General features: G+C 36.8%; 1 pseudogene; it reads right to left on the bottom strand.

The window, feature by feature from the left end:
• Positions 1-3,453: 3,453 nt before the first annotated feature.
• On the bottom strand, positions 3,454-4,267 carry LOC148933848 (zinc finger BED domain-containing protein RICESLEEPER 2-like; annotated as a pseudogene).
• Between the last annotated feature and the right edge of the window lie 6,147 nt (positions 4,268-10,414).

Below are 10,414 nucleotides of genomic sequence, written 5' to 3'. Positions count from 1 at the left end.
GGGCGGTATTACCAACCAACCCGCTGCGGTTTGTTTATTTGTTGGCCACTCTAACTACGGCTTAGGGTTTTTACTTTCATTTTTTTTTTAATTTTCTGTTATTCATATTATTTCTCATATTTTTATTTTTTTATAAATCTATTTGATTAACATGTTTATTTTATTTTATTTTCACTTACTATACTTTTTGTATTCTATGCCGAAAAGTACAACTCAATTAACATAGGATGAAGGGAATGCTACTAGTCGTCCCACGACCACGTTAATTGAGTTTTTCATAATTTTCCAAGATAAATGAATCATTTTCTCATTTACTTTTACTACACCGTATCTCATAGTAGTACTTTGTATTCTCGTCATCAAATTCGTACTCAACATGCGACGAATGAAATATTTCATACAATAAATAATGTTGAAAATAATAAAATTAATTGTGGGACAGATGATCAGACTACGCTGAGGACATGAGAGATCATTTGAATTTAGACTTTTATAATGCCGTACTCTCTCATATACACATTCTCTGGTTTTTTTATAAGCGTTAGCAATATCTAAGTACTACTAATTGACTAAAATTAGAATGTTGAAATTGAGATATACCTCCAAATGAGTCATATTCATATTCATTATGTTTTGGATATGCACATGATCTTATTATAGCTTGAATTTATTTTTTTTTAAGTGTAGTATGGTTAGGTGGAAAATGAAAAAAACCTTTACTCTCATTAGTCATTTTTAGGTGAGGAAAAAAGCCATCTCACCTATAATCATCGAGGTCTTATGTTATGTCACTTGGAGTTGGATTTTCCAAGAAGTGCAAATAATATTTAATGGGATCATACATTGAATTATTATTGACAAAAACTTTTGTTGCAATACAAAGGCATAGTAGTAATAAAGCAAATGGACCATCCATATAATTAAAATGTATTTCCAGAAATACCCTTCACTTACCAACTTTATGCTATAGCGTAAAGATGAAATTTTGTGATCCAAAATCTCAAAGAGAATATGCTGAATCATATATCCAGAATATTACATGGACCAACTTTCAAACTAATCTTTAAAAATTCGCTGCTTTGTGAATATCGTCAACCGACGGGCCCCACTCCAATCCCAACAACCCTATTTTTTATATTTTATATTAAATACTACTACTGGTATTTGTTATATTGCTTATATTTCCGTTAGTCCTTATTAATATATTAATTTTTACTACATTTTAAAATTAAATGCGTATATTTATCGAGGTCTAATGTTTTGTCACTTGGAGTTGGATTTTCCAAGAAGTGCAAATAATATTTAATGGGATGATACATTGAAATATTATTGACATTTATTTAAAAAAACTTTTATTGCAATACAAAGGCATATACACTTAGGGCAGGGTATTCGGTCGGTTCGGTTAGAACCGAATCAAATACCCGGTTAACCAAAATCTAAAGGAACCGATATTGAGACACCGAACCGAAACCGAATTTGCCTCGGTTCGGTTCCTAATCGAACTAGGTCAGTTCGGTTCCGGTTAACCAAACCGGAACCGAAATTCAAAAATAGGTGATTTAGAAATTTGAACTTTAATTCTTCATTAATTGATCATCTGTTAATGGAATGAGTTGATAATAAAGATCAAGTCAATTTGATTTGTTTTTCTTTTCCGAATTCTCCTATTTGAAGATTCTCCATTTTGCGGAATTAATATGTTTAATAGTAATCGTGCCGTGTTCACATAAAATTTGCAATGATCACAACAATTATATAGGAAGGAGAACTAACTTAATTTAGTTGGAGAATGAATAAACAATTAAAAGGGTGTAACAATCCAAATATCTGAAGATTATGAATTTGTTACTATGATTGTAACGAAAATTCGAAGGAACTTTTATGATAAGTAGTAAATGTGTATGATTTTGACCCGTCATCACTTGATCAGGTCGGTGAGAAAAGTCCAACTCAAAAATCAACAATTCAAACTTTATGTATGTACTTTATATTAGAAATTAAAAAATAAAAATAACCTATAACTTGCTTAATCTAACAAAATAAAAAAGTTTACCACCTACTAAATCCAAAATTTGAAATATTTATAAAAGTAAACAACTCCAATCTCCAAGCTTCCGAAACAACAAGGTCAATCAATCAAAGTATACAACCTACTTATAATATGCTTAATCCAAAAGTTAAAATATTCAAAAACGAAGTTTACAACGTGTTCAATCCAAAAGTTGAAATATTCAACAAAGTAAACAACTTCAAGTTCAAAGATTCCAAAACAACAATATCAATCCATCAAAGTTTACAACCTACTCAATTCAACAAGTATTCAAAGTTCAAATATTCAAAAAAAACCCCAAGTTCAATATTTTCAAATTCCAAAACAAATGCACGAAAAAATTTAAGTTTCATCATGATCACTTGAACAAGTTCTTTCCAATTCTCTCAATTCTGCATCGTCCAATGGCCACGTCACTTTGCCATCCTTATGTAGTTCCACCACCACTATAAAAAATAATGAATTAAAGAAAATGAGTTCAAAATGAAGAATAAATAAATATATTAGTAAATAGCGATGAATACTCACTTTCATAGTATTTCTTTTGCAAAAATGGTATTGGTTCTCCTTCTTCCATGAGATCGGCAGAACTAGAACTGGACCTCAACCAATCCTCGGAGCACACCAAAGCTTCTACCATTTCCAGTGCCAAAGAGTTTCTAAATATCGACATCACACGCCCCCCATGCTGAATGCCGACTCAGAAGCAACGCTTGATATAGGAATAGCAATGATATCTCTAGCCATCTCTGATAGAATAGGATAGGAAATACCGTATGTCTTCCACCACATAAGAATATCAAAATCATCATCTTTATTGGCCGGGTATTGCCTCTCTGCGAAGTAACGAGAGAGCTCTGAGCTTCCATCTTCATCATCATCATCCTCACTAGCAACACAGAGAATGTTGATACAGATAATTGATAGGAGGTAAAGGCCGTCAAACAGATTTCTCACACTAACTCCTGGACAAAATACAAAATACCGTAGAGAGTAAAATAGAATCTGGAATTTGAAATGGTCGGCTTTATTGAAAGAAAACTGAATTGCAAAACAGGAAAGGGAAATCCTCCGCAGAGGCCTAATCCTCAAGGAGGCCTACGAGAAAAACTCGTCCAATAAACTGATCTCTCCAAGATGGTTTTCACCATTTAAGAGCCTCAATATATATACTTACAAAATGAGAGAAATCTGCAACTAACTTAATTCAAAATTCAAATCTACTAACAACTAACTAATTAAAGAAATAAATTAAGAAATAAAATCTAATCAAATCCTAACTAATGCTGACTAAGTATGCATATCCTGCGATATGCATATCTGTATCAAATGTTACAAGAACTTTTACCAAGATATCGAAGATTAGTCGATCTACTTGACATTTGGCTAGCTGAAGCTGTTCATGGTTGTGTTTGGTCAGCCGCTAGAGTGAATTCTTTCTTGTACAACTCAAATAAGTCAAAGACTGACTTTCTCAACTCCTCTGCCAACTCATTTCCCCGTGCGAGTCACCATACAACGTCTTCAAACAATGCTGCACATGCTTCATCTTTTGTCTAGGATCTAGCATTGCAGCAATGTACAAAATTTTGTTCATGTTTGGATTAAGCTCATCTTCCTCCAACCAATACTTACCAAGCTTTTCCATCATCTTCTTGGCCATGTATCTAATCTCAGAATCTTCATCATCCTCGTACAATTTTATGATAAGGAATATGTCACACATCTCCATTAAGAATGAATGTGATGTGCCATACGTGGTGCCAGAGACCAGACGAGTCATAACATAAAACGATCGGAGAAAACTACACATCTTCCTCACTTCAATCCAATCTTCTTCTCCAGGTACGCCAACTGTGAGGTCGTTGTGTTTCAGGTTTCTCAAATCCCTACCAAACTGGGGAGTGACGTTGCTATACAGCTTCATAGCCAACTCATATGTCAATGCCGCCTCAAGCATTAAGTAAGCCGAGTTCCATCTAGTAGGTACATCTTGACAAAAGATTTTTTTGGTATCAACCTTACATACCTTGGAAATATCCTTGAAGTCCTTAGACCTTGTGGATGAACCCTTTATCCATTTCAAGGCTTCTCTAACTCGTACAACAACCATGCCTATTTGTTTCGTGCCTTCTTCGACAATCAAGTTAAGTATGTGTGCAACACACCTCTGATGAAAATATTGCCCATCGGCAACAAGCATGCCTCTTGCATTGAAGGCGGACTTCATTTCCTTGATTGCCACACCATTGTTTTTAGCATTATCCATGGTGAAACAAAAAATCCTCTGAATGCCCCAGTTCGTAAGGGCCTTTATCAACACCTTAGCAATGTCATCCCCCTCATGACTAGTAATGTCAAAGAAGCTGATTATTTTCTTGTGCAGCCTCCATTCCTTGTCGATGAAATGTGATGTAACACAAATAAAGCTTGTGTTATTGACTCCAGTCCAACATTCGGTGATGATTGATACTCTACTCATGCCTGGTCTGGAGAAAACCACTTTCACTAGTTCCCTCCCCTGTAGAAACATCTTTACACAATCCGATCTTACCGTGTATCTGCTCGGGATATTAAAGTTTGGTACCATATCACGGCAGAATAAACGAAATCCCTCTCGTTCCACCAATCTGAATGGTAGTTCATCAAGAACAATCATCATGCATAATGCGTATCTGCCCCTTTCTTGGATGTCTTGCCTCAGTTCATCTTGGCTGAGTGGTGTTTGATTCTTTTCCGCTTCATTTTTATTCAAACATGAAGCATGATGCTTCCACATAGCGGATGTGCCATTGTGCTTCGGATCAGCAAGTATACACGTTCCACACAGTGTGCATTTCCCTTTTTGAATTGAATCTTCAAACACTTTATCAAAGTTTTTCCATATAGCCGATCTTACTACTGCTTTACGCTTTTTTTATGCCGGCGGCACCATTTCCTCTCCCTCTTCCTCTCCCTTGAGCCCTAGTTCTTCAACTTCAATATCTTCAAGTACACTATCATGGATTGGCTTATTGCTCCCTAAACTAAGTCTTGAGAGTAAGACTCTGAATTTGACATCTTCAAGTACAAATCTACACCAAAACACATACTTATTAGAGAAAGGACAAATGCAAAGAAGTAGTACTAACATTTACTAGAATAGCATCTTGTAGAAAGCACAATATTTCAAGAAACTCAAACTCAAACTCAAACATCTAGCTTCTAAAACCATACACCGTCGTAGTATAGAGTTTATAATCCTCAAGCAGCAGCTATAACAAATATACATTAGCAATGACTTGATATATATTCTCAAACCAAAAAATTAATTAATCCACAACAAATTACACATCATGAACCCACTAATACCCCACAATATTTCAACAAATTACACAACAAATTACCATAATCTTAGTCTTTTCAGATTCTCATGCATCCTGATATAAAAGCACACAGCTACTCTAAATTAGTAAATTATATAAGAACTCTAACTGGAACAAAGTTTTGGATTTCATCAAAATCAACTAGTTCCTAATATAGCCGATGTATTACCATCAAAATCAACTAGTTCCTAATATACTCAAAAGTCAATACAACATCTTTCCACCTTAATTATTCAGATTTCAGAATGCTTGTATGAATGTGCTGCGTCGCTGGTGAGGAGGAGTCGGCGCGGTGGGCAGGCAGGCTGGGAGTCGCCGGGCGGTGGGAAGGCGGAGTCGGCGCGGCAGTGGGGTGTCTCAGATTCTCAGTGGCCGGTGCCGCGGTGGTGTGGTGTGGCCGTGTGGTGGGGAAGGAGGATGAGTAGCAGTGCAGGTAATCAGATTCAAAAAACGACGTGAAACTAAAAAATTAGGGCTAAGTAGTTTAGATTTTTTTATAAAAATTAATAAATGAAATGAATTAAATTTTTAATAAAAGATTCGGTTCTAAACGGTTCTACTCGGTTTTAACCGATTGGACCCGAACCGAACCGATAACCAATAGACGCATTACGTTTGGAACCGAACCTAATCGAGAACCGAAAAATTCGATTCTCGGTTAACCGAGAAATGTGACAAGCGGTTCGGTCAACGGTTAACCGAGGAACCGATGACCGAATTACCAGCCCTAGATTAAGGTGTGCAAATGAAGCCATGAATTGCAAATGACATCAATTAGGTTTAGTGAGAAACGCAGTCCCCTGTTTCCCTCTCTTTCTATGGATTGAAAATAAAATAAATAAAGTATTTTTTTTCATGGATAAGAAGACGAAGAATATTTATTATTTACAGTTTTATTAGTATATTCGTTCAATGGAGTAATATATTTGATTTCTCTACATATTGTGAAGCTATATAGAAATTCGACTGAAAATTATTATGCGTCGCAATTGATAATCACTTTTTTTATATAAGTGATTTCTAAATTCTTTTGGTAATTATAACATGATAGAAAGCTTGCTAGATTTTATTATTTATTATTTTACATTCCGATGTTGTTATACTTTATGTCTTAACTATCAACTCTCCTTTAAAGGTCAACGTTCTAATTTATTGTGAGGTGACTGACTACTTCTCTTGGCCACCACGCCGACTTAGCTCACAAACATCCTCGTTGGCCACAACCACATTGGTTATGGCCATGTTGGTCACGACTATCTCCTTCCTCAAGCTTACACATCATGTTAAATGTTAATGATCAAATAGAGAAACCATCCTAAAACACTAGTCTATTTAGAGAGACCTTATTTGATCTTTAAACTCCAAACATTTTATATTTATATTAGTGCACAACTAAGGCGGGTCGTCAAATAGCTACGGGATTTTTTTTCGTATATCACTGGCGGGTTGCCAGCTTAGTTTTGCACCAATCCGGCGAAGCGCTAGGAGGCCACAACCCCTTGAACGTGAAAGTACCATTTTGCCCCTTGAGGACATTCGAGATCCACTCGTAACTCCATCTTCTGTATCTCGCAGAAGAAAGAGAGGAAGCCCGCGGCCGACACGCTCGGAGCGAGGTCGTAGGAAGTAAGGAGATAAAAAGCTCAATTACTAGTGTCAAACGTAAAAGATGAGACGCAAATCGATGAAAGAAGCAATTACTAGTGTCAAACGTAAAAGATGAGACGCAAATCGATGAAAGAGCAATTACTAGTGTCAAACTTAAAAGATGAGACCCAAATCGATGAAATGAGCAATTACTAGTGTCAAACGTAAAAGAAGAAGAGAGATTGATCCTACCGACACGAGATATTGGAATCGGCCACGGATCAGTTGCGCCATCTTGACCTATAGCAGAAAAAAATGATATCAGCTGCGCCATCTCGACCTTAAAAGAAATACACCTTCGTCAAAGAGAAAGAGAGCAGGACAAAACTATGCAAAGAGGAGCAGGAAAATAATAAAAGAAATAAACCTTTGTAAAAGAGAAAGAGCACAAAACTATGCAACAGAGGAGCACAAAACTATGCAGCAGAGAACGTGGTTACGCGGATCGGAAGGTATTCTAGGTTACGCGGAATTTTGTCTTGAGAAGGTATTCTAGGTTATGCAGATCGGATGCGACGACGCAGTTGAGGTTGGTGAACCACGGCCCCTTGAACGTGAAAGTACCATTTTGCCCCTTGAGGACATCCGAGATCCACTCGTACAATACTCTTTATTTATATTACTAACTCTTTTATTTTTGTATTTTTGCAGTCTATACATCATGTTCGACTTTCCAGTGCTTCACCTGATAGCTATCCATTCGGCGTTGATTTCAGTTTCGAGAGTGATCCACATGAGAAGCCGGGCAACTTTGATAGGGATCCATACAAGACACGCTTACTCAAAAAACCTTTTGTAAATATGAAATTTGCGTTTCTGTTCTCCCATTCAGAAAAGGGGGCTCAAGCAAGTTTACTTGAACCCCGACTCTATGCGCATGGAATTTGGAACGTTGACTCTATGGATGGACAAATTTTGTTGGAAGACGACGACCCTCAGGAGCCATATGGAGATATGATAAAGCGAAATGTGGATGACTATGCTAAAGTAAGTATTACCTAAATTAACTATGTTATCTTAATACTTTATTAATGTTACATTAATCCTTTTCAGGTGTTTAAAACTAACAAGTGTCACATTAAAGAATGCTGGATTGATTTGAAGAAATCATATTGTACACGTGCAGCATATGATTTTCACTTGCATGAGTGGAAGAAACATGGACTTTCTATTAGATTCCCTTTCGAAATCTATATAATTTTCACTTGCATGAGTGGAAGAAGCATGGACTTCCTACCAGATTCCCTTTCGAAATCTACCTGTTTTATCTACTTGCAGTGAGTGACGCCTTATCAGGTACTAGTACGTAATCTTTTGAATTACTCCGTATTATTTATTTATTACTATTAACTAGTATTTATTTTATTTTGTTGTCTAGGTTTGATCATACTCGTAGACAGTCCCACTATGACGAAAAAGATTGGTGATATCATAGAAAAGAAGTTATCTCAACTGAATTTGTTTGGAAAGCATGTAGGCATACCTGGTTGTTATCCCGAACTTCATATACAGAAAAAAGTTCTCATCAACCAGTGCTTTGTGGTCAAGGAGATTCAATTTCTGATGGAGCGTGTGATAGTAGGAAACAGAGCTCAAATGCGTCTAGTTCAAACTAAAGCTACGTATAGTGGAGTACCGATATATGGACATGATTTGGTGATTATACCAAGCAAGTATATATTTTGATGTTTCTTGATTGGACTTGTGTAGGTTTCTGTTTGATGTGTCTTGAACTTGTGTAGGTTTTTGCATGGGATACAAGCATGTAGATATTTTGATGTGTCTTGATTGGACTTGTGTAGGTTTTTGCATAGTTTGTTAAGGAGACAAAATTAAGGGAGGTAGTTGATGCAAATAAAATATTCAACTTCTTTTTCCCTAACTTAAATTGGATTATTAAATTATGTGTCCAAGTAGAACAATTAGTGGCAAGAATGTGTCATTAACTTTGAATAACTTGGCAAGTCAACGTGCTAATCCACTTGATAATTACGTGAATGCATTCCAAGTAGATCACTTACATCGACCCGCCAGCTTGGAGATGGTTGAAAGCGGCGACCCGCCGGTAGAGCAAGCCCAAAACGCCGTAGCCTCCTAGCGCTTCGCCGGATTGGTGCAAAACTAAGCTGGCAACCCGCCAGCGATACACGAAAAAAAATCCTGTAGCTGTTTGGCGACCCGCCTTAGTTGTGCACTAATATAAATATAATATGTTTGGAGTTTAAAGATCAAATAAGGTCTCTCTAAATAGACTAGTGTTTTAGGATGGTTTCTCTATTTGATCATTAACATTTAACATAATGTGTAAGCTTGAGGAAGGAGATAGTCGTGACCAACATGGCCATAACCAATGTGGTTGTGGCCAACGAGGATGTTTGGGAGCTAAGTCGGGGTGGTGGCCAAGAGAAGTAGTCAGTCACCTCACGATAAATTAGAACGTTGACCTTTAAAGGGGAGTTGATAGTTAAGACATAATGTATAACAACATCGGAATGTAAAATAATAAATAATAAAATCTAGCAAGCTTTCTATCATGTTATAATTACCAAAAGAATTTAGAAACCACTTATATATAAAAAGTGATTATCAATTGCGACGCATAATAATTTTCAGTCGAATTTCTATATAGCTTCACAATATGTAGAAAAATCAAATGTATTACTCCATTGAACGAATATACTAGTAAAACTATAAATAATAAATATTCTTCGTCTTCTTATCCAAGAAAAATAATACTTTATTTATTTTATTTTCAATCCATCGAAAGAGAGGGGAAACAGGGGACAGCGTTTCTCACTAAACCTAATTGATGTCATTTGCAATTCATGACTTCATTTGCACACCTTAATCTAGGGCTGGTAATTCGGTCATTGGTTCCTCGGTTAACCGATGACCAAACCGTTTGTCACATTTCTCGGTTAACCGAGAATCGAATTTTTCGGTTCTCGATTAGGTTCGGTTCCAAACGTAATGCGTCTATTGGATATCGGTTCGGTTCGGGTCCAATCGGTTAGAACCGAGTAGAACCGTTTAGAACCGAATCTTTTATTAAAAATTTAATTCATTTCATTTATTAATTTTTATAAAAAAATCTAAACTACTTAGCCCTAATTTTTTAGTTTCACGTCGTTTTTTGAATCTGATTACCTGCACTGCTACTCATCCTCCTCCCCCACCACACGGCCACACCACACCACCGCGGCACCGGCCACTGAGAATCTGAGACACCCCACTGCCGCGCCGACTCCGCCTTCCCACCGCCCGGCGACTCCCAGCCTGCCTGCCCACCACGCCGACTCCTCCTCACCGGCGACGCAGCACATTCATACAAGCATTCTGAAATTTGAAT

This window comes from Salvia hispanica, chromosome 1, assembly GCF_029641045.1.
Source record: "Salvia hispanica isolate PSC_SH4W2 chromosome 1, Shi_PSC_v1, whole genome shotgun sequence".
Classification (NCBI taxonomy): domain Eukaryota; kingdom Viridiplantae; phylum Streptophyta; class Magnoliopsida; order Lamiales; family Lamiaceae; genus Salvia; species Salvia hispanica.
The sequence above is the reverse complement of the archived record's forward strand: the minus strand, read 5'-3'. Positions and strand labels throughout refer to the sequence as shown.